The sequence below is a fragment of the Geotrypetes seraphini genome, chromosome 2, assembly GCF_902459505.1.
Source record: "Geotrypetes seraphini chromosome 2, aGeoSer1.1, whole genome shotgun sequence".
In the NCBI taxonomy this organism is placed as follows: Eukaryota; Metazoa; Chordata; class Amphibia; order Gymnophiona; family Dermophiidae; genus Geotrypetes; species Geotrypetes seraphini.
The window spans coordinates 437,546,067-437,570,311 of NC_047085.1; the positions used below are offsets into that span (position 1 = coordinate 437,546,067).

Here is a 24,245-nt window from a genome sequence, read left to right on the forward strand (position 1 = left end):
CTTTTTATTGGGCATACCCTCAATGATATACACAACTAGGCATTTCCAAATGTATTCTCTTTAAATATTGAGAAATGTCTTGTCCTTCAAACATGTGGCTCTTTTCACCCATTTCCCTCTTTCTGTTGTCAACTTGAGTAGAGAAACAGAGGGTAACAGGAAAAAAGCCAGAATAATAATGAGGGCCAACCTAGAGATTTCTGGGAGGTTCCATTGGCATCCAGGCCTTGCATTAAAGAACACTGGCTTAACCCATAGCTACTGACTTTGGAGGAAAGGCCTCATGTTGGTGCCAAACTGTTTCCACTTTATAGTGATGTACCTAAATGTCCCAAAGGAACACAAACACATTCTTATAACCTTCCCCAATCTATATACCTTTGAATAACTTTATCTCAGAGTTTTTCAACAATTCCATGTACAGTTTGTTTAGATCTTTGCTTCAAATTCACTTCATACAACTTGACTTCTCATCCAGGATTATTTGAATTAGCTGAACTGCTGTTAAACACAAGTGGGCTCTATGTAACTTATGGGCTTTAAGGCAATTTTTGGAAATGGAGCTCATTTGGGTTTGCAATGACAAAAGGTATGAAGATTTATATAATCACAACTTTTTGGTTTCTTAATTACTTTTCAAACATTTACAATATACTGCATAATGTTTTTGACACATTGAAAGTGTAGAGTGTGTTGTGTGATCAGTAAAACTCATACTTTAATCCATTTTAAACTGCATTTTTTTTTACACACAGAACATGAAAAAGTACAAGGGTGTGAAGACATTTACAAGACATCCTATACTGCATTGTTTCTGTGGTAAAATATCCATCACATAGTTGGCCTTTAATGGTAAAATACTATTGTTGTGGGAATTTTCTTCTAATACTTAGCATGTAAGGGTTTAATTGTATAATGAGATACTTTACTCAATCTGTTTAATGCTATGAATTCTTGCAGCCGCCTATTAGCCAGTTTCTGAAATGCTTTTTCTGTATTTAAATAAAACCATACCCTCTCATTTCCTCTTTATAGCTCCACTAGCATTAAAGGCAATTAATCTGTTTATTTTTAATAAAGAATGTCAACCCAGTATAAATCACAGTCTTATTTTAATTTTACAATTATTTTAAAGGGTAATTTTATTTAGGATGCTTAAGTCAGCCTGAACACTCATGGAGCGGAAGAGACCTGCAGAAGTAGTTTGTAAAGAGTGCTCAGAGATCTACAGTTTATACACTAGGCACATCGGCAATCTCCAAAGTGCATACAGAGCATGCGATCAAATCTTATGTGTACTCATATATGTGCCATCAGATTGTTGTAAAACAAGGGAAACAATCCAACGAGTCTGCAGTAAGAAGTCAGGCGATGAAAGACAAAAGAAAAAACGATGTACAAAGCACAGGATCTTTTACTGAAGAAAATGCAATGTAGTGATCCCAATGTTGGTTCTCATATATGAAGACGCAGGACCCGACACGGTCCATGTTTCAGAGAAACACTCATTCTTCAGGGGGTGCAGAATGGAAAGAATCTCAGATGGAGAACCATGGGCGTCAAAACAGGATCCACGAAATCAAGAGCAACTAGTGCCGAAAAATTCTATCCTGCTGCTGCGCAGTGTCAAACTGATGGCATCAGAATTTTATAACACTGGATGTATGTGGGAGATCCTATGGCCTACTGAGTACATAACTATTCTAGCTACACTATTTTTTTTTTTTTTCATTTCTGGCTGGGTGGGTTCTGATAACAGTGTTTTCACCCTTTTTAAAATACCTTGTAATTTAATATTTAATTTAATTTTTAGACTAACATTGTACAGTTAGATGAGACCGGCTCACTCCAGTTTGTTTTATTTCATTTTGTAGACCTCATGGCCTATCCAGTCTACCTATCCATACCAACTCTATGAGGAAAGAGATGTTAGTCACATTGGAACGGTGGCATGGAATGCTGCTATTATTTGGGATTTTAGCAGGTACCTGTAACTTGGATACTGGGCTAGATGGACCATTGGTCTGACTCGGTAAGGCTATTCTTATGTTACCAATGGTGTGCCTCAAGGTTTGGTTCCTGAGCCTGTTCTTTTTTACATTTTTATAAGCGATATTACTGAAGGGCTGTCAGGTAAGATTAGCCTCTTTCTGGATGATATCAAAATCTGCAATAGAGTAGACACCCCTGATGGGGTGATCAACACGAGGAAGGACCTAGTGAATCTTGAAGAATGGTCTGAAATTTGGCAGCTAAGATTTAATGCTAAGAAATGCAAGGTCATGAATCAGGGCTGTAAAAACCGAAGGGAACGATACAGTTTAGGGGGTGAAAAACTTGTGTGCATGAAAGAGGAAATGGACTTGGGTGCGACAGTAGGTGATGATCTTAAGGTAGCCAATTCTTCAAGCTTCACTAGTTCCTTCCTCATGTTATCCACACCATCAGGGGTGTGTCTACTCTATTGTGGATTTTGATATTATCCACAAAGAGGCAAATCTCTCTACCTGACAGCCCTTCAGCAATATCACTTACAAAAGTGTTAAAAAGGACAGGCCAAAGAAGCGAATCTTGAGGCACACAACTGGTAACATCCCTTAGAGCGATCTCTACTGACCACTATCCTCTGCTGTCTTCCCCTCGACTGGTTTCTGACCCAGTCCGTCACTTTAGGGCCCATTCCGAGAGAAAGCAGAAAACCCTAGATCAGTGTATTGCAAACTGTGTGCCGCAGCACACCAGTGTGCCTCCTGAGATTTCAGGTGTGCCACGGCACACTGGCAAGGAGAGTCATCCGTGTCGGCTGACTGCCTACAGGACGTGCCTCTCACGGCCAAACGGGCCTCCACTCATGCGCGTGATGTCATCACGTTGACAACCACGCACTTCCAGGCGCCTTCCGGCAGGGGCACTGGGTTTAGTGTGCCGCTGGCCGGAAAGGTTGTGAGACACTGCCCTAGATAAGTTAATAGGTCTAGTATTACTCCAATGTGGATTCCATTACCAGCTGCCAGAGAGCTCTCGCTATGGACAATCTAAGATCTCCTTATTTATATGCAAAACTGCAGCCAGGTTGTCCCAGTCAACATTTTAAGTTGCTTAGCAATAGTACCTCCTTAAATTGCTATTCCTTCTGCCTTCGAGGGATGTCTGCACATCACATCAATATTAACAGATGTTCCCTCTTTTTAAATTAATCCAGTCTGTCATTCTGTTGCTTTAATATGATTTTACAGCAACACTCCTACTCCCTTTCTTTCTTCCTTCCTGACTAGATTAAAGCCGGTTACAACCACACTACAGACATGGTTCTCAGATTCCACCTGAACTTCATCTCTTTGACTACCACTAAATCCAAGTCTACCTCTTTATCAAACCTCTAGATCCAGGAATTTATTTCCCATACATTTCATTTTTAGCATGCAGCATTGTAAATGATATGCACTAAAACTGAAAAAAAACAAACCAAACCAAAACACCAACCCCCTCTTCTACAAAGCAGCGTGGTAACAGCCTCAAAGCCCATAGAGATATAAAGGGCTTCGGGACTGTTGCTGCGCGGCTTTGTAGAAGAGGGGGGGGGGAAAGATTAAAAACAAAATGAAAACCCCTGAAACCCGCAGAATGAAAACATAAATAACCTGGTGTGCACGCTCCTAATCCTATTATTAATGAGACGAAGCTGAGCAACTTCTAAAAATTGATAATATTATGTGAAATATTTTTAATATCTGTCATATGTTCTATAGAAAATGGGCCACATTTTCTTGATTCACATATATGGGCCTAGGGTAGAATAAAAAATAAACACAGATTAAGGAAAAAGCTGGCAATTCACCACTTCTATACAGCAAATATTTATCCATCTCTCCCTTATGTAAATAGGGGAGGTCATTTCATGGAAAACTCGTTTGCTGTGTGTAAAAGGTTTTTTTTGTTTGTTTATTTTATAATTCACACCAAGTGCTACGCATGCAGAAATATGCATGATGCCAATAATTATGCATACTTCTGGATGTGTTTTTATGCGACTCGTGTTAATTTTTAAGTGCTCTTTATTGGACATAAGAACATAAGAACATAAGCAGTGCCTCCGCCGGGTCAGACCATAGGTCCATCCTGCCCGGCAGTCCGCTCCCGCGGCGGCCCAAACAGGTCACGACCTGTCTGAATCACCAGAAGGGGCTCCCTTGCCACCTTGGTTTCTCATTGAAGTCCTATCTTCCCATCGTAGTCCTAATCCTCCGGTCTTGCACATGCACGACCTGTTGGGTTTCTATACTTATTACCTGGTTAGCTTTCTATACTTGTGGACCACTGTGAAATTTCCCGATGCTAATCCAGAAGTTAGTTTACTGTGATAGGAACTGAACCATGCTTTTGTTTAGTTGTATTTGTGATTTTATTGTATACTGTTTACATTGTTACTTCCCTAGAATGGCAGATAGATATGTAATAATTTTGCCTACATATTTAAATTAAAGTCTTGGCAATAAGGGCAATTAGGGGGTAATTCATCAAGTGGCACTAACAATTAGCATGCATTAAATGCTAAGATGAACATAAGAATATAATGGGCGTCTTAGCATTTAGCGTGTGCTAATTGTCAGTTTATGTTTTATTAACATTTGATATATCGCTTTAGCATATTTCAGATCTAAGTGGTTTACAATAAAATATAGATAAATTAGGAAAGGAACTCCATTGGAGATAGGAAAGTTAGAGATAAGATCAAAGTGTGTGCTATATCAGTTAGGCCCGGATTCTCTATGCGGCCGCCAAGTGCATGTCAATCATGTGACGGCGCTGTATAGAGAATCACACTTCTGGGAAAGATAGGCCAGGGTTTTCAAGGCCTACATTTCCGGCACCTATCTTTGCTGGGAATTACGCCTGTGTAGGCGCTTTATGGCGCCTAACGCCACTTCCAGCGTTAGCCACATCCATAGTGGCATAAAGTGCTGGTAGGCGCCTCCAGAGGTGTGATCCCGGTACCTTTGGTTTAGATACTGGTAGGCGCTTTAAATTTAATGTTAATTGCCATTTCAAATGGCGTTTCTCAATTAGCAGCGCTCCTTAATGAATTATCCCCTAATTGCCGCTATTACCAAGACTTTAATGGAAATAGACTTTGGGCTCCTTTTACGAAGCCGCGCTAGCGGGGTTAACGTGCGTGACTTTTCATCATGCGCTAACCCCCGCGCTGGCTGACAAACTATCACCTGCTCAAGAGGAGGCAGCAGCGGCTAGCGCATCCGGCGGTTTAGCGCGCACTATTACACGCGTTAAACCGCTAATGCGCCTTCGTAAAAGGAGCCCTTTATACTTGAACACAACTCAACCTCATGGACAAACTGAGACCTTTGCTTCACGCAGTTCAAGTGCTGAAATAGTCATTCATCATGATAATAAATCACCTATCTCCATATTTTTTGGGTCGACAACATTTGATAGATGCTAATGAAAATAATCTGATAAATTTGGGTAAACAGCATAACTGAGGGGAAGAATGAAGGTCTGAGCCAGGTTTTATGTCCGAGCCTCTCTTCATCTCTGAATCTGTTCTGTGCACAAATGAAGGATATCGGTTTTCCATGCCATTATGAAGCACATTTCATGAACACCAAAGGCTCTATTTTCCTAACCTTGTTAACATGCATTATTCTCCATTTCATCTCCTAAGTGTAAAGCAGGGTGCAATGCTTGTGTTTATAGAGGATACATGACACTAGAGAAGGTATCGCAATAACGACACTGCCATGTCTAACAGGTCTCTCCTTTAGTTAACTGGCACAGAGATTACCACAGGGAATCTTCCAAATCTTGTCCACCCATATGTTCCACAAAACAAAGAAAGACTCTAGGTCTTCATTCTCAACTCTCCCTCCATGCTTATTAACTAACCCCTACTGCAGCTTAAAAAGGTGCTCCATCTCTCTCAAAATGGCCCCTAGTCATTTTCTGTACTTAAGGAGGGAGGCGATACAGAATGTCCAAAAACCTTTTTCTCTCTGAAGGTTGGGGGGTGGGGTTTGGGAACTCACTTTCATAGAATCCTAGAGATTCTTTTTTTTTTTTTTTAAGGAATGGGGCTGGATTGAACATTAGTTTAGTCCAATTCACTCAAAGGTAATTAGTAAGGTATATTTAACTGTGACGAGTTAGGTTACCATTTTCACTTGTTAAGTTAATACTGCATTGCTAATTTGGGGGCCCTTTTAACTAAGCTGTGTTAGGCAATAACGTGTGCCTAATGCAGCAAAAAACAGAGCACCATAGCACAGAGTCAGGCATTCTGTGGTTAACTCTGAAATCTGCACCCACTATTGAACAATAAAAATATTTTAAATCTTTTTTTAGGGGTGTGTCAGGGGTGAAGAGTTAGCACTTTTATACTTGTATTACTGCACATTAACTGCTTAGTCCACAACTAACGCAGGAGCCATTAGGCCCTGATTCTATCAAAGGCGCTTACAGGCAGGTGCCTAGATCGGAGGGGGGGGGCTACCAATTTAGGTGCCTAACTTGGGGCCCCTTTTATCAAGCTGCGCTAGAGGTTTTTAGCGCGAGTTGGCATGCTAAATGCTACGACGCTCATAGAATTCTTATAAGCGTCTGAGCACTTACCTCACCAGCCCATGCTAAAAACCTCTGGCACAGCTTGATAAAAGGGAGGGGGCTGTTGCTTTTTTTTAATTGGCTTAATTGGTGCTGATAATTGAAAGCACCATTAAAAACCAATCTAAAACGATTTAAAAAAATAATTAGCCAGTAGGCACCTAATTCAGTAGGTGCCTACAACTTCAATGTAGGCATCTACACTTAAGTGCCTACTGGCAAGTAGGCATGGTTAGGGGTGGAACTGGGACGGAGTTTGGGTGTGGATTCAATTAGGCACCTACCTTATGTAATGTAATGTAATGTAATTTATTTCTTATATACCGCTACATCCGTTAATAGTGAAGTGAAAAGTAGAGTTAGAGGAAAAATAAAAATAAAATAAACATTTTAAAAAGACAGCATTGATCTAAATACTTTGGAAGGTAGAAGAGAGGAGAGAAAGGAATAGAAGCAGAATGGGTCAGCGTCAGTGATGAAGTGGAGCAAGTAAGTTTAGGAGGAGCGATTGACGTATCCAGAAAGGGCTTCTTCTGGCCGACAGTCCCAGGATGCCTATGTCTCCTCCCCTGCGATGTTCTCCCATCCATGCATTCCCTCCCAGACACACTGCCCGTGCCCCAGCCGCTCCAAGGAGGCTGCCCCAGATGAGGTCCATGGTGAATGCAGGATTCTCTCCTCTGCGGGAAAGCCACCCGGAGCCGACAGTTGATCTTCTTAGCGGATTGCAGGGGGACAATAAAACTCTGGCTTTAATATACCAGCGTCTAAGTTGATTTAGGCACTGTTAGGTGCAATTCTACCAACGGTGCCTAACTTTGATTGACATGTGGTAGTTAGACGCATTTATAGAATCTGGCTCTTACTGCCTACAAAATGGGTGGCAATAAGTGCTCACACAGTAATTTTTTTTTAAAAAAAAAGGTCATGTAAATAGATTTCATGCATATTTATTGTGGAAATTCTGAAAACCTGACTGGGTGAGGGCTAAGGTTGGACATGACATAAGGAAGGGAAGCTTATCATGTCAAACGCATACTGACAGCATCAGCATCATTTTGAGTTAGGCGAACATTGCTAAGAAAATCTGAATACTCTCCCGAATGTCTGCAAATTATTAAAGCCTGGATGACTTTAAATAAAATCACATTTAATGTACACAGCCCTGAAATTATTTCGATCACAAAGCCTTCCATTAAATTTCCACCTCCTATAATTATTATGGCGCATAAGCCTGTTTTATTCCAAAGCGAGGCAAATATCTTGGCTGTAGTTGTTGCTTATAATCTTTCAGTAGTGAAAGCAGTATTTCTTCTAGCTTCACAGATACGTGATTTACATTCCTATTATAATAAAGTTGACTTAGCTATTGCACCTCAGCTATTGCAAATCCCCTCTCATAGGATTACCGAAAGTGCAAACCACAGGGCTCCAATGCAACTCATCTCTTGTTATTAACATTAAAAGCCCATTTTAGGCCATCCTTAAAAAAATGTTCACTGGCTCCCAGTGACATCTCAGATTGATTTTAAATTACTCTTCTTGATATTCAGCACCATTAATGGCCTGGCTCCTAAAGCCTCATTGGACCACTTAATTTCATAAGAGCTAAACAGACACTTAATACTGCAGCTTTTCAGTGGCATTTGCTGGCTGTTCCTTTCCTCTATCTTCAATCAGCTGATCGAGACCAAAATAAAAAGAGACCTTCTCTAATATTAATGCTCTTCTTTGAAGCTCTTTGCTAGATGATGGCAAGAAGATTAAATAAATGTTGGGAGGGGCCTAAGACTGATTGGCTCAGATACCTTAAGCTCTCCTATGGGAGGGACCTTGGATATTTGGGCCAGTGCATCCCATTTTGAAGAGGTGGGCCTGCTGGCAAGAAGGAGGTATGTGCTTGAGCTGGGGAGGGTGGAGGCAGGGGTTGGAAGTGGTCAGATGGGGAGGTCCTTGATGTCAGGGGAGTGTGGTTATGTGTGGGGGTCCAGGTTTTTGGCAGTCAGGGGTGTGGTATGGTCTGGATGGCCAAGGCAGGAGGGAATAGGCTTCTCTCCTGATTTCAAGTTTCAAGTTTTATTGATTTTGATATACCAACCATCAAATTAATATCTGGCCGGTTAACAATCGAATTAAAAAGATAGGGAAAACTGAGAAAAATAAAAATTGGTAGATTAATAATAATGTGTGAACATAAAAAAAAACATTTACCAGACGTACTGGAAAGTGAGGGTGGAATAAAGGGATGGGTAAAGTTACATATTTAAGAAGAAAAAAGGAGATAGTAGGGTTTGGATAATACATAAAGGGAGGGGTTGCTTTGTCAAAGAGATTGTTGTGAATAGGAAGAAGAAGAATAATGGTTCTAAAGATTATTAAATGCATCACAGAATAGGAAAGTTTTTAGACCAGTCTTAAATTTGTCAAGTCGTAGTTCATCACGGAGATGCTGTGGAAGGGAGTTCCAGAGAGTAGGTGCAGTTACTGCGAAGTTTACTTTTCGTGTATAATAGAAATCTTTTAAGGAGGGGATGAAAAGAAGTTTTTGGTCAGTTGATCTTAGTGTGCGTGGAGAACTTTGAGGAATGAGAAGTTTATCTAGGAACGAGGGCAGATGATAGAGTTTTATTTTAAAGGAAAGTAAAATGATTTTATAGGTGATGCGATGAGTGACAGGAAGCCAATGTTCTTTTTTTAAAAGAGGAGTGACATGGTCATATTTACCTATTTTATAAATAAGTTTTATTGCAGTATTTTGTATTAGTTGTAGGCGTCTGATTTCTTTTTTAAGTTGTTGGGTAGGGGGGCTGGGATTGGGGGTGGGGTTGGTATGTGTGTGTGTGGGATCTGGGTGGCCATAGCGGGAGGGAGTGGGGGCATCCCTCCTGCTGATTTTTTCTTTTTAAGTTTGGGGGAAGGACTTTGTCAGGGGGGAGGACTTTGTTGGTGGGGGGGGGGGGAAGCACAGATGTGCTTGTGTAACACAGGCACAACTGTACCCATAAGGAAACAAAAAACACAACCTAATCTTCCTTACTGCCCTGAACAGCTAGTGGCAGAAGGCTGCTTCAGAGCTTCCCTGCTCAGCTGTTCGGGGTTTGCCCTGCCAGCTCTGCACATGTGTGAAAGTCACTTTTCCAATGACTGATGGGGTGGCATTTTGGCTGACCTCCGTGAAACTAATTTGCATGCAATCAGATGAACATTGATTTGCTGTATTAAAATCAGACAATTTGTCAGTCCTTCAGAGACCGCTGGATTTTAGTGAGGATTTTAGTGCACCCAGGCCAGAGTGGGGAGAAACATGTCTGGAGAAAAAGAAAAACTGTTTGCCAACCAAGGGAGAAAGAAAGAAGTGAGTTCATGACTTAAAGTGTGAAGGACTGACAAAGTGGAGAAAGTTTTAACATCCTCTCAGTAATGTAGCCTGCCTAATTACAAAAAGGTGTGAAAGATGTATGAGCTTGAAAGAGAGTCATGCTCAGAGGAAACCAATTGGGCAATGCTCAGAACTCCTGTACAATAATGAATAGCACCCAGGAATAGCGCTGGAACACTGCAGAAAAATAGTTCCCCAATGCTTAGCATTACATGCATTCAAATAATATGCACACTGTGAGACCAAAAGTAAAGGCCGGGAACTTGCCTGCTGCACCCGCACAAGAGCTGCATGTTAAGTGTGACTCTTGGGTTTGCTGGGAAGGGTAGAGAGTGGGCCCACTCACTTTGGGCTTTGGTCTACCCAAAATCAGCCATCTGCCTAAATATTTTTTTGCATTTCTTTTTCCAAAGTTTCTTACTCTCAAAGATTATTACCTTGTTTTTCTTATTGAAGTAGGTACAGGTAATTCAATTTCCCTCGCTATACAATGTCGGGATAAAGACAGAAAAGGAAATAAAAGATCAGCTTAACACATCAAAAGGCCACAGTACACAACTGTCTAGTTATTCATGGCTAACAATCATATTCAAGTACTTCAGCTAAGAAGCCACGAACTTGAACTTTTTATTTTAAGTCTTAGGACCTTCTGTTCAAATGTGGCACAACCCTCACTGTTTCGGTTCAGAGCAGCACAACTGGGTGAAGGCACAGACAGAGCCCCACTTCCTGAGTTCAAGTCAAGCTCCTACCATTGGCACTCATCACCTAGGATGAACTACTTACTCCTTTACTGCTTCAGATGCCTGTTTAGATGGCAAGATCTTAGGGATAAGGACTCATGTTATTTGTATGGAAAATGCAGCATGGCACCAGGGTGGATAAAAATCAATGGCTTTTTTAAAATCAGATTTTTTAGGGAAAATCTATCTAAAGATAGTTTTCTATTTAAGGTACATTATAGTCTACAAGTTATTCATCATGAAATAAGGATTAGTGTTTAAATTATGTAGCACGAGGCTGTATATTGAAGCAATGTTTAAATTTTTTTGGTAAATGAATTCCCTTAATCCATTCATAATTTCACGGGTATGATTTAAATCAAGTCTTACTGACTAGCGATTTAAATCATGATTTAATGCATGATTTAAATTGATTTAATTTTAATCAAATCCATCCTGCATGGCACAATGAGAATCAGAATCCAATGCAAATGCCACAATGAACAAAGCCTGAGGCTTATTCTAAGGGAGCAATATAGGGATTCAAACAGTCTATGAAGAACAAGGAAGGCATTGCTTTCAGACAAATTACACTCATTAGAGAGAAAATCAAATTATAAACACCTTTGTCAGATTGACAGCAGGAAAATTATGAGAAGGGAAATTTAAAGATGTCAATTCAGGTACACATTCTGGAGATGGGTTTTGCATTTGTATTGTGTGGCTTTTGATGCCAAGAAACTGTGCACATCTAATATAATAAAAGGCTAAGCCGCGCATGCGCACTCCCCATCGCGTGTTCCGTTTTCTGTGCGCTGTAGGGCACCTCAGATAGGAGTGCGCATGCACGCGAAACACTCTCTCCCCTCCCCCGAGGCGGATGTCGGACGCGGCGGCTGTCGGCCGGGCTGTTCTTCGGTCTGCCCTGCTCCTGCGAAGAGACGCTGCCGCAGCATCTTTCAACTAAGGTAAGGAGCTGGGCAGACCGATCCAGGAGAGCTTTTAAAATCTTCAGGCGCGAGCGGCGGCTTGCCGCACGCGCCCCGACCTTCAAACCCCCCTGCCGCCATCTATTTTTCCCCTTCTTCCTTCTCGCCTACTCACAGCATTAACCACTGGCCTCACTATCTTCTCTTCACTGCGACCCGCCCTCTCACAACTTCCTGTTTCCGCTAGGGTTGGCCGCAGTGTAGAGAAGACACCGAGGCCAGCAACAGCGCAGTGCAGCACTTTTCTTTGAGGCAAGTAGAGTTTATGAACAGGGGGAGCAGATGCACAGGGGGAGCTGATGGACGGAGGAAGGGAACAGGGGGAGCAGACAAGGGGTGGGTGCACAGGGAAAGGGGGGAATGCTGCTGCTACACAGGGAAAAGGGGGAATGTTGATGCTCAGGGAAGGAGAGAATGCTGCTTCTGTACAGGGGAGGGTGGGGGAATGCTGCTGTACTGGGAAGGGGGAATGCTACTGCACAGGGAAGGGGGAAATGCTGTTGCTGCTACACAGAGAAGGAGGGGAATGCTGCTGTTGCTGCACAGGGAAGTGGGGGAGGGGGGGGAAGGGAAAGGGGGCTAGGGAGCAATCTTGGTTTGCTTTGGGGGGAGACAAAAGAGGGCCAGGCAGGCAGCGCGCACGAGAATGAAAGACACCAGGCAGGGAGAGAGACAGAAAGAAATAAACACAGACAGACAAAGGGGGCCAGGGAGAGAGACGGACAGAAAGAAAGACAGACAGACAGTGGGAGGGAGAGAGACAAAGAAAGGAAGAAAGAGACAGGGGCAGAGAGAGACATAGAAAGAAAGAAAGACAGATAGACATATTCTAGCACCCGTTAATGTAACAGGCTTAATGACTAGTTCTAATCATAATCCAATTTCATCAATCTATGAAACCTACCAATTCTGTCTAAAAAAGGTCCATTAAAATGCATGGCATTTGAACATCAAAGTTTATTAACACTGTTGCCATGGACAGGGTTCAAGGTTCAAGGTTACATTTATTTCTTTGACTGGGTGACCAGAGAATTGGATAGAGGGAGTGCGCTAGATGTGGTGTATTTAGATTTTAACAAAGCCTTTTATAAGTATCTAATAAATAAACTGAGTGCCCTGGGTATGAGCCCTACAGAGATGGACTGGGTCAGGAACTGGATGAGTGAAAGATAACAGAGGATAATGGTCAATGGAGATTGCTCTGAGAAAAGGGATGTTACTAGTGGTGTGCCTCAAGGTTTGGTTCTTGGCCTTGTTCTTCAACATTTTTGTAAGCGATATTGCAGAAGGATTATCAGGTAAGATTTGCCTCTTTGTGGATGATACCAAAACCTGCAATAGAACAGACACCCTTAATAGTGTAAACAACAAGAAGAAGGACCTAGTAAAGCTTGAAGAATGGTCTAAAATTTGGCAGCTAAGATTTAATGCTAAGAAATTAGCATTTGGGCTGCAAAACCAAGAGAATGGCACAGTTTAGAGGGTGAAGAACTTTTATGTATGAAAGAGGAGTGGGACTTGGGTGTGATAGTAGATGATCTTAAGGTGGCCAAACAGGTTGAAAAGGTGACAGTGAAAGCTAGAAGGGTGCATTTAGAATATAGTGTACAATTCTGGAGGCTGCTCCTTCAAAAAGATATAAGCAGGAAAAGAGTCGGTCCAGAGGAAGGCTATTAAAATGATTGGTGATCTTCATCATAAGACGAATGGAGACAGACTTAAAGATCTCAATCTGTATTCTTTGGAGGAAAGGCTGGAGAAAAGAAATATGATAGAGATGTTTAAACACCTACATAGCATAAATGCACATGAGGCGAGTCTCTTTCATTTGAAAGGAGGCTCCAGAATGAGAGGGCATAGGATGAAGTTAAGAGGTGATAGGCTCAGGAGTAATCTAAGGAAATTTTACAGAAGGGGTGGTAGATGTGTGGAATAGTCTTCCAGAGAGGAGACAAAGACTGAATTCAACAAAAGCATGGGACAGGCACATGGGATCTCTGTATATGGGCAGACTGGATGAGTTATTTGGTCTTTATCTGCCACTATGTTTCTATTTGATAAACCACTTAGGGTCAAGTCATCATAGAGTGTTACAATTGCTAACAATAATCAAAAGTAGAAAGAAAACACATTCTAATAGGAAAGAACAGTGAGGTCATTGTGTTCCACCAGACTCTAGGGTCAAGATCAGCTTATCTATGTCAGCTAAATCGTGTATTAAAGACTAAGCAAAATAAATGGATCTTCAACATAGCTTTAAATGTAGAAAGAGAACCCTTTATTTGTAGTGCTATACAAAGGGCACTGCATAGTGTGGATCGAACTACACAGTACACTGATTTGCAAAACGTTTCTAGATGCACATCTCAGACTGGAGTGGTTCGAAAATACTGGCAACCAGAGCGCAAAGCTTTTGCTGGAGCATGCCCATCACCTAGCTGCAGTCAAGCCCTTAGGTTGCTGCCCCCTCCTCCCAGCAAGGAAGAAAGTTTATGAAGGCTCTTTCAAGCATATACAAAATCAGCCCTGCATAAAAGCACACACAATGACAAGGAAGCTCATTCTTCACAAGATGTGGATACAGGAGTGTTCATGAACATAGTCTGGGCAGATCACAGGCGAAATTTACATTTATGCATATTCTTTACAAAATATCCATGTATGTTTACATCCGCTCCTGAGCAGGTATAAATGCATATGGCAGGGCTACTCAATTCCAGTTCTTGAGGTCCACAGACAGGTCAGGTTTCCAGGATACCCACAATGAATATACATGACAGATTTGCATACCAAGGATGCAGTGCATTCCAATCGCTCTCATGCATATTTATTGTGGATATCCTGAAAGCCTGACCTGCCTTTGGACCTCGAGGACATGATAATAATAATAATAACTTTATTTTTATATACCGCAGTACCACAAACAGTTCAAAGCGGTTTACAGTGTAAGAGACTGTACATTTACAGCGAAGATACGAGAACTGTACATATTCAGTAAAGGTGTTTATACAGCGAAGAACAGTGTAGATTTACCATGCAGGAGACTGTACATATACAGCAGAGATATGTATATAGTGGAGAGGCAGTGCGAGAGGCTTATAAAGAACAAAGCAGTGTACAAAAACAATGCAGGGTGGTGAATGTCAAGAAGACAACCAGTATCAGTTATAGGATGGAAGTATTTGATTATTTGGTGATGAGGGAGGTTCAAGAAATTTGTCGTAGAGGAAAGATTTGAGAGATTTCCTGAAGGATGAGTAAGATGGGGCAGATGAGATGAGGGTGGTCACGCAGTTTGTCCATCTGCCAGCTTGGTATGAGAGAGTTCTATTGAGGAATCTTTTGTAGGTGCATCCCTTTGGGGAAGGGTAGGTAAACAGGTTGGCATTGAGAAGTCCTGGTATTTAGGTTCATTTTACCTGCAATGTCTGCTCTGGTATTTTATAAAGATATACTTGCCTTTCATACACAGGCAGCCTGTTACAAAAATTACCCTCCATATGCCTAAAGATGCATGAAGCTCTGAGCTCTAGCTACCTTCTTCTCACCAATATCTCCCCCTGGCATTACAAAAGTATCATCCCAACTGTCCAATCCGATGCATCTCCCCTGACCAAGATACCAAGAAAGCCCACTGCCTATAATTTCATCTCTTCCCCCTTTGTTCTCACCATCCATATTTCCATACATTGCACAGCCACCAAGTCAAAGGAAAAAAAAAGGCAGAATGCCTATTTACGCATATACATTTAGAGAAAGAAAAGAAATCCCTATAATTATATGCTTTCTTCCCAAAGCAGAAATAAGCTCACAGAACAATATTTATCCAGAACAGCAGCTGTTTGTATGATAACACTTGCCTTTATAATGCTCTTTTCTCTTCTAAATAGGAAGAAACATGAAAATTTTAGAATGAAAATAGTGATTGGGAAAAATATAATAGAATATTAAGTCTTATACATCGCTGTTCCCAAATATAGTTCAAAGCAGTTTACAGTCATGAAAAGAAACAGAGATACTGCTATTTTTAAAGCCATACTTATAGAGGAAATATATATTTTGATATTAATCTTAAAACTCTTTAGTACAGCTTTGAAAGAACTACAGTGTTACTAAACTTTGATACGCAATTAACATTGGGGTCTTTTTACTAAGGCACGCTAGCCAATTTAGCGCGCCTTAGTAAAAGGACCCCACTGGGATTATTTTATGGCATGTTCATTGAGCTGATCTGTTCGGGATAGGAAGATTGTCTGGAGAGATTAAAGTTCTTATGTCAGTTTGTCATGTAATTTGGTGGTGTTTTAATTTTTTGTAAAATGATTGTTATGCCATTTGTGTATATTTATGAATGTGTTGATATACTTCACCTAATAAAAGGCGGGTTAAAAATAAACCAAACCACACATACATTTTAATGGACTATTCTAGAGATAACCATAAGGGATTATGATCCTGCTTCTTGGCATCACAAGGTACGAGTATGTATGCTTTGGCAGGAATAGCAGAAAAAAAAACGTATCAGGACCTGCCTAATCCAGTGATTTTCACTCCCAGTCCTCAGGAGTTGTCAATGGGTCCAGTTTTTAGGGTACTCTTAATGAATATGCACGGAAGAGATTTGCATAGAATGGAGGTAGTGTGCATGTAAATATCTCTCAGGCGTATTCATTAAAGATATCCTGAAATTCAGTCCTGTTAGTAGCCTTGATGAATGGGAGTAAAGACTGGAATGGGATGGATGGTCCATCTCTCTTTGTTCTGCCATCTCAGAGCTGGCTGGCAGAACTGCAGTGTTTGGTTCCAGCCTTTCGGGCGCAGGGAAATTGAAGCAGAGGAGTCACTTTTGTGGTATTGGCCCGGGCCGACCTGGCTCAATTGGGGACATGAAATTTGAAGCTGACTGAGACTGAGGGTAGTGAAAATGACTAGGGTTTTTTTTTTTGGTGTGTGTAATCATTTTTATTGAAGTCAAACAGAAACATAGAAACATAGAAATAGACGGCAGATAAGGGCCACGGCCCATCCAGTCTGCCCACCCTAATGACCCTCCCCTACCTTTACCTTGTGAATAGATCCCACGTGTCGATCCCATTTGGCCTTAAAATCAGGCACGCAGCTGGCCTCAATCACCTGAAGTGGAAGACTATTCCAGCGACCAACTACCCTTTCAGTAAAAAAGAACTTCCTGGTGTCACCTCGCAGTTTCCCGCCCTGATTTTCCACGGATGCCCTCTTGTTGCCGAGGGACCCTTGAAAAAGAAGACATCTTCCTCTGCCTCGATGCAGCCCGTGAGATATTTGTCTCCCCTCTCTCTGAGCTCCTCGAGCGAGTATAGCTGTAATTTTTCTAACCGTTCTTCGTACGGGAGATCCTTGAGTCTCGAGACCATCCGGGTGGCCATTCTCTGGACCGACTCCATTCTCAGCACATCCTTGCGATAATGCGGCTTCCAGAATTGCACACAGTATTCCAGGTGGGGCCTCACCATGGATCTATACAATGGCATAATGAACAAAGAACAAAGGGCATACAAAAAATACCGAATGTAAACACAAGTGGCTGGTAACAATGCAAAACAATACAAGCAGCCGCACCAGCAGAGATCACAGTAATTGTATAAAGGATAGGGTTTATTTTTATTTTATTTTTGCTTTCTTTTTGTTGAGCTTGTTTAATTTTGCTATTTTATTCCTTTTATTTTTAGGATTTTTCTTTGGGGTTCTTTGATATTGAAGTTTTCCCGTCTGTTCAGCCTTTTACGCACCTATAGTATTGAATTTATTGCATTATCTTTTCCCTCGTCCTTCTCTTTATACAAGTAAATGTAAGTAATTATTTATTTCATAGGTACTATAGTTAGATTATGAGTTCATTGGGACAGAGATGGAAATTCAAGTACCTGATTAGATTTTTGGCCATTACTTAAGTCAATTTAATTGTTTTGTAAACCGCTCCGAATCCTTTGGGAGATTTAGCGATATATAAGACACCGCATTAAATTAAATTAATCCCAGAGCTAGGCAATTCCAGTCCTCAGATGCCAGACACAGGTCAGGTTTTCAAGATATCCATACTGAATATACCTACATTTGAATGCGCTGCTCTCCACCATATGCAAATAAATGCATTTTATGCATATTCAAAGTGGATAACCTGAAAACTGAACTGGCTGTGGATTCCTGGAACAGATTTGGGAAAACTTGCTATAGAAAAAGATTTAATCACATCAAAGTACGTGTTATCACAATTAGCCTATGACCCATTTTGTAGACATCTATTCCTTTTTTAAATAGTGTCTTTGACGTAAATAATTTGATGTACCAGATTACATCATAACCATTTAAGCAAAATAGCTATGAAACATTAAGAACACCTTCTCCATTATTTTACTAGTTAAGTACAGCTATTTGTTTCCCCAAGTACATTTCTTTCCTTTTATCCTCAATTCAAAAAGTACAAGAAATTTATATCTCCACTTCTAAGTGGAAAAATATTCCTCTGATGAAAACATTCTGTGCATTCTTTGAATCAAAATTCAGTTTAGCCTATTCAAAACCATTTGTACTGATGAGATACCAGTTAACTACAGGCAGTCCCTGAGTTACAGACACCCAACTTAAGTACGACTCGTACTTAAGAACACGGTTGTGGCTTCATTTGATTTCACTGAGAAGTATTTCCACTTCTCCTGTAGCAGATTTAGGAATGATGCATGGCCACATGAAGAACAGTGTGTGGTTGTGCATGCTGTACGTTAAAGGGAACAATAGTTGGCCCTTTTGTCAGCTGAGAGCAGAGGTAAGCAGCAAGAATCTTAAAATCTACAAGTTATGAGTTACATACAAATCTGACTTAAGAATAGCTTTAAAAATGTACAGTAACTTGTTCTTAACCTGGGCACTGCCTGTACATCATATCCATCATCATGAAAAGTCACTTTGGGCAGCCACAAAACTTAGAGACTTGAAGAAAGCACAGATGTTTTATTCAGCATATGCGGACCCCTGAGCCCCAAGCTGGCTTCAGAAGTCCAGAAACCAGGAAGTTACAGAGATATTTATACATTCTTCTGGCTATATAACTGAATTCTAGAAAAAAACTTTTCACATGTTACTTTTCTTAACAATCATTGGTCCTAACTAGCAGGTCACTAGCAGGTCACTTATCTAAGCCCTGCAGTCTTTCTGTTACATGTCGTTTATGCTGAGATAGCCATAAGAAGCTAGAATGCTCCAGCTAACACCCAAGGCAGACAGGCTAGAACATGAGATAAGTTAGGTCTGCAGCTAAACATAATTCAGCATTTTATTAAAGAGAAAACTTAGTTCAACACTTAGGAAAACCAGTCCCAGACTCCTTCAATCAAAGTATAGTACAATTCTACAACACTGCTCTCAACCATGGTGCATTAACAAAGAGCGCTTGGAGAAACCCTGCATTGTAAGCTCATTTTAGAAGGCCACACCTGGACTCTAGGACCAGAAACACAAACCAAGGGGCATGTGTTCTGTACTAGAGTGTTAAGCCCTTAACGTGCATTAAGAGAGGTACCACATGATCATGTTAAGGCAGGGGTGTCCAATGTCGGTCCTCGAGGGCCGCAGTCCAGTCGGGTTTTCAAGATTTCCCCAATGAATATTCATGAGATCTATTTGCATGCACTGCTTTCATTGTATGCTAATAGATCTCATGCATATTCATTGGGGAAATCCTGAAAACCCGACTGGATTGCGGCCCTCGAGGACCGACATTGGACACCCCTGTGTTAAGGCAATCTGCGATAATGTGGCGGCTTATTTTCAAAAAAAAAAAACCATCCTAAAACAGCATAATGGCATTTGGACGTTTTTCTTGTTAAAATGTCCAAATCACCATTTTTCAAAATGCATATTTTAGACATTTTTCTAGGCTGTTCATCCCCTGTTCTTCTAAATCCCAAGGAAGTATGTTGAAGGCATGTTAAGGGCAGGCTTAGGACTTGGATGTTTTGCAGCAATAATTGAACATTTAACCGAGCGTATAGAGCACCATTTAGACATATGATGCTAGACCTGTTTTAAAAACAAATAAAGGCCAAAAAGGTGACCAAACTGAAGGAATTAAGGCATAACCAACCACCCACCCACCCTTATTCCTCCAGTAGTCACTGACCTCCTCACACTACACAAAGATATAAAGGAAACAGTACACACCAGCCTGTATTACAGCTTCAGATAGTCACACAAACACAGCTCAACAGAACAGAGCTCTACGGGTTAACTGCAGTGAACGTCACATTAAAAAGTCCCAGGTACATGTCACCTTAACTTGCTTATATTGTATGGTGAGCCCTCCAGAACCAACCCCAAATCTACAATACCTTCATAAAGATGACACCTGCAGGCTGAGAAAAGGCCTACCTTCCAAGGCATAAGGGCTATTTTTGTGTACAGGTGGGTACAGTAAGTTTTGGGTGTGTTTTGGAGGGCTTACCATACAATATAATGTACCTGGGACTTTTTATTGTGATGTTCACTGCAGTACAGTTTATATTCAGATTGGTGTATAACCTTTTTTACCATTGTGTAAGACTTGCTTGACCCCATTTGATCGTGATTGGCGTGTGTTTGTTATCTTTTACGCAGTTTGCTTTATACCTTAACCACCATGGACCCCTGAGGAAGGCGTGTCATCCGAAACACGGACCGTGTCGGGTCCCTTGGTTGGCTATAAGGTTGTATATGTTACTGCATTTACTAATAAACAACGCCTGCATCTTGTACATTGTCTGCAGTCTGTTTGTTGTTTTCTGGTTGCTGTTGTTTACTTTAGACTACGTTGGATTTTCTTTCTCCCTTTTGTATATTCGAGTATATACAGTATAATAGCCCACAATCTGCATAAATAATACCCTTAAAAAAATTAGATTTGCAGTTAACATATGCTAAAATCCATATTAATTCCAAATCCTAACGCCCTAATGCCGGTCTGGTGCTTTTAATATTTTCAGTGTAACATGATGAAGTGTCAATGCCCTGTAATTCTATCAGCATGATCCTATGCAGCAGATTAAATACAAAGAGTGAAATCCAACCATGCCTCATTTTGTCGAGAAGGGACCTGTACTGGGGTTAGTGTGCCTTATGTTAAATAAAAGAAGAAAATGATTTATGACCTATCAAAAAAAATAAAATAAAAAAAATTAACAAAAGACAACAGGCAAGCCTAAAATTAAGGTCACCAGTAGACCATGTTCTTGTAATTGGAAGCAAATATGATGCGACTGTGTCCTTGGTGCAATAAGAAAACATCTGTTGTTATTTTAGGCCTCTTGAGAAAAGGTAATTAGTCACAGGTGAGAGCTGTCACACCTTGTGAGTTAGACAATTCAAAACGGCTCTCTGGTTGTCAAATTAGAATGCAGTCTTAATTTAACAAAAAACAAAACAAAACCCTTACCAGTTAATTTCAGGTTTCTGTCAAAGTGCTGTTCTCTCCAGAGCCAGGACTCTACCATTAAGCAATTGTGTTTTTCGCACATAGCCCTGCTTTCCGACTCTGCATGTCAGTCTCTGCTTTTATGCAATGAGGTGCACGGCGATTCTCTGCACATGGCCCCACATCCCTCCGAGACCGCCTCAGGCTCTGCCTTGATGGCCCCACACAGACAGCATGCCTATTAATCACACACTGGCGGCTCTCTGAAGAGACCTACATCGTGGTTGGAACAGACGCAGATCTGAGGAACACGTAAAATCAGGGCAGCAGAAAAAGCGGAATAAGGGAGAAAAATGTCCTAGGCCCGTTTCCAAGAAGTAGGAGATGTGTGCAAATTTACTCATTCAAGAAAACACAAAAGTAACATCCTGAAAACCTCAACTTGTAAAGTCAAATTCCAAATTCACATGATTTAATGGGAAGTATTTTGTGGTGGTGGTGGGTAGATGGGAGGTAATTTTCAGACTAACAGGCTGGTATTTTTAACCAAAGGACTTTGCTGTAATTTTTCAAAGGTTAAGTACACATATACTTTCACTTTGACAACTGCTTCATAAAAAGCACCTGCACACAATTGTGTCTCCTTTTTAAACAGCTATATTATATATATACTGTATATATATATATTTTTTACTACAATACAAAAGTGTGTGTGCTGTTGCAAACTCTGTCCCTTGGAATGCTTATATCAGAAGCTGATGAAAGCACACATGTAGTGATCTTAAGTGTGTACACCAGTGCCCACTGGATGGGCCCACTTGTGCACATCCATGCATTGTAACCATAGACGTTACTTTAATTGTTATTTCCTGCCTGTGTACCAAAATGTCTTACCACTGTATTTGAATTTGTACACTGCCCATAAGGAGCTTTCTAAAGCACATTACTGGTATATTAATACAGCTCTCAGGTTTCCGCCATCACAGATAAGAGCAAACTGCTGTTTCAAAGAAGCAGATGTACTAAAGAGTGAAGACATTTCAGGCCAGATTATATAAATCATACTCAAAAATGGGTGCCAGAAAAAATTAGTGATGGATGTTTCAGAGGCAGTGGATTCAGAAGAATATAAGAATGTATAAAAAATTTTAAAGGCTGGAAGGATATCTGCAGCGGAAGTGAGAATAGAACCACTGGGTGATCTGATTGAAGTACAGTGGAACCTTGGTTTACGAGCATAATTCGTTCCAGAAGCATGCTCGTAAACCAAATTGCTCGTATATCAAAGCAAGTTTCCCCATAGTAAGTAAGGGAAACTGCTTTGATTGGTTCCACCTCCTCCCCCCCCACGAGGCTACCAGCGCTGCTCCATTCTCCCCCCCTTGAGGAATCCGACGCTGTTCTAACCCCTCCCCGTGATCCAGCTTCCCCCCCCTGTGAACCGGCATCCCCCCCCGCTCGCGTTGCCCCCCCCTCCACCGCGATCCTACTTTCCCCCCTCTCGAGCAGTCAATGACACCCTTTACCCGACTTGGCACCAGTGCCGGTGCCCGAAGATCCTCCCTCTTCTGGCGCGGCTGGGCGGTGCGTCGGAGATCCTCCTTCTTCTGGTCTGGGCTGGACTGGCTTTGAGCATTTGCGCATGCTCAAAGCCTTCTGGTCTCGCTCTCCGAGATTGAGAGCGAGACCAGAAGGCTTTGAGCATGCGCAAATGCTCAAAGCCAGTCCAGCCCAGCCCAGACCAGAAGAAGGAGGATCTCCGACGCACCGCCCAGCCCAGGCCGCGCCAGAAGAGGGAGGATCTTCAGGCACCGGCACTGGTGCCAAGTCGGGTAAAGGGTGTCATTGACTGCTCGGGGGGGGGAGGGGAAGTAGGATCGCGGTGGAGGGGGGCAACTCGAGCGGGGGGGAATGCCGGATCGCGGGGGTGGGGGCACTCGTATTGCGAGGCAAGCTCGGTTTATGAGGCACCAAGTTTGTGAATGTTTTGCTCGTCTTGCAAAACACTCGCAAACTGGTGCACTCATAAACCGAGGTACCACTGTAATTTATTGTTTTATGCATCGTCCTTTCAGATAAGAAGCTGATGGTGTTTTGAATGTGTATATATTCATGCTTTTTGGAATGATGTATGCTCTATTTTAACTCTTCAATATCACCAATATTTGCCCCTTCCTCTCTTCCCGGACCCTTGCCCACGCTCTCGTAACCTCACGCTTAGATTACTGCAATCTACTTCTAACTGATCTTCACCAGTGCCACCTCTACCCCTTGCAATCTGTACAAAACTCTGCTGCACGACATCTACCAACCTCGCTATGCTCATGTCATCCCCTCTCCTTAAGTCATTTCACTGGTTCCCTATCCGCCATCGCATACAGTTAGAACTCCTATTGCTGACCAACAGCTGTGTTCATTCTGCTGCCCCTCAATATCTGTCCTGTTTCTTCTCTCCGTAAACACATCCCAGAGAACTCCGTTCCTCAGATAAGCTGCTCTTAGCTTTACCCTTCTCCTCCACTGCCAATTCCAGACTTCGTTCCTTTCATCTAGCTGCCCCCTATGCCTGAGTTTTTCCGCCAAGCCCCTTCCCTTCCCTTCCCTTGTTTAAAAGCAGCCTGAAAATCCACCTTTTTGATATAGCCTTCAATCCATAACCCTACCCCTCACTGCCCACCAACCTAGCCAGCAGATTAACCGTTCCCCTTAGCTATATCCATGACATCCTGTTTGTGTGTCTTGGCTGTTTAGATTGTAAGCTTTTTCAAGCAGGGACTGTTTTCTTCTTTGTGATGCTGTACAGCGCTGCATACATCTGGTAGTGCTATAGAAATAATGAATAGTAGTAGTAGTAGTAGTAAGATTTTACCTGTCAGTGGTGAGTTTAAATATGCATACAATATTCTACATTTTTTCTCTTATAAACATTTTGAACCAACTTGAATGCTCACTAGCTGAAAGCAATTTTGGCTTCCTGGGAAGATTTAGCTAAAATACAATATCACACCTGGTGGAATTTAATAATAATAATAATAATAACTTTATTCTTGTATACCGCAATACCATGGAAGTTCAATGCGGTTAACAATAGAAGAGACTGTACATTTACAGCGATG

At 41.5% G+C, this 24,245-nt stretch overlaps 1 protein-coding gene across 3 annotated transcripts in view; it reads right to left on the minus strand.

Moving 5' to 3' along the window:
* Nucleotides 1-24,245, minus strand: part of PIP4K2A (phosphatidylinositol-5-phosphate 4-kinase type 2 alpha) — a 463,092-nt gene that overhangs the window by 242,576 nt on the left and 196,271 nt on the right. The window contains exon 1 of one of the 3 annotated variants that reach the window (XM_033931332.1): nt 21,151-21,326. The exons of the other annotated variants lie outside the window; for them this stretch is intronic. The gene's annotated coding sequence lies outside the window, so the exon portion shown is untranslated. Of the gene's footprint in view, nt 1-21,150; nt 21,327-24,245 lie in introns of those variants that run through there. 3 annotated transcript variants of the gene reach the window in all.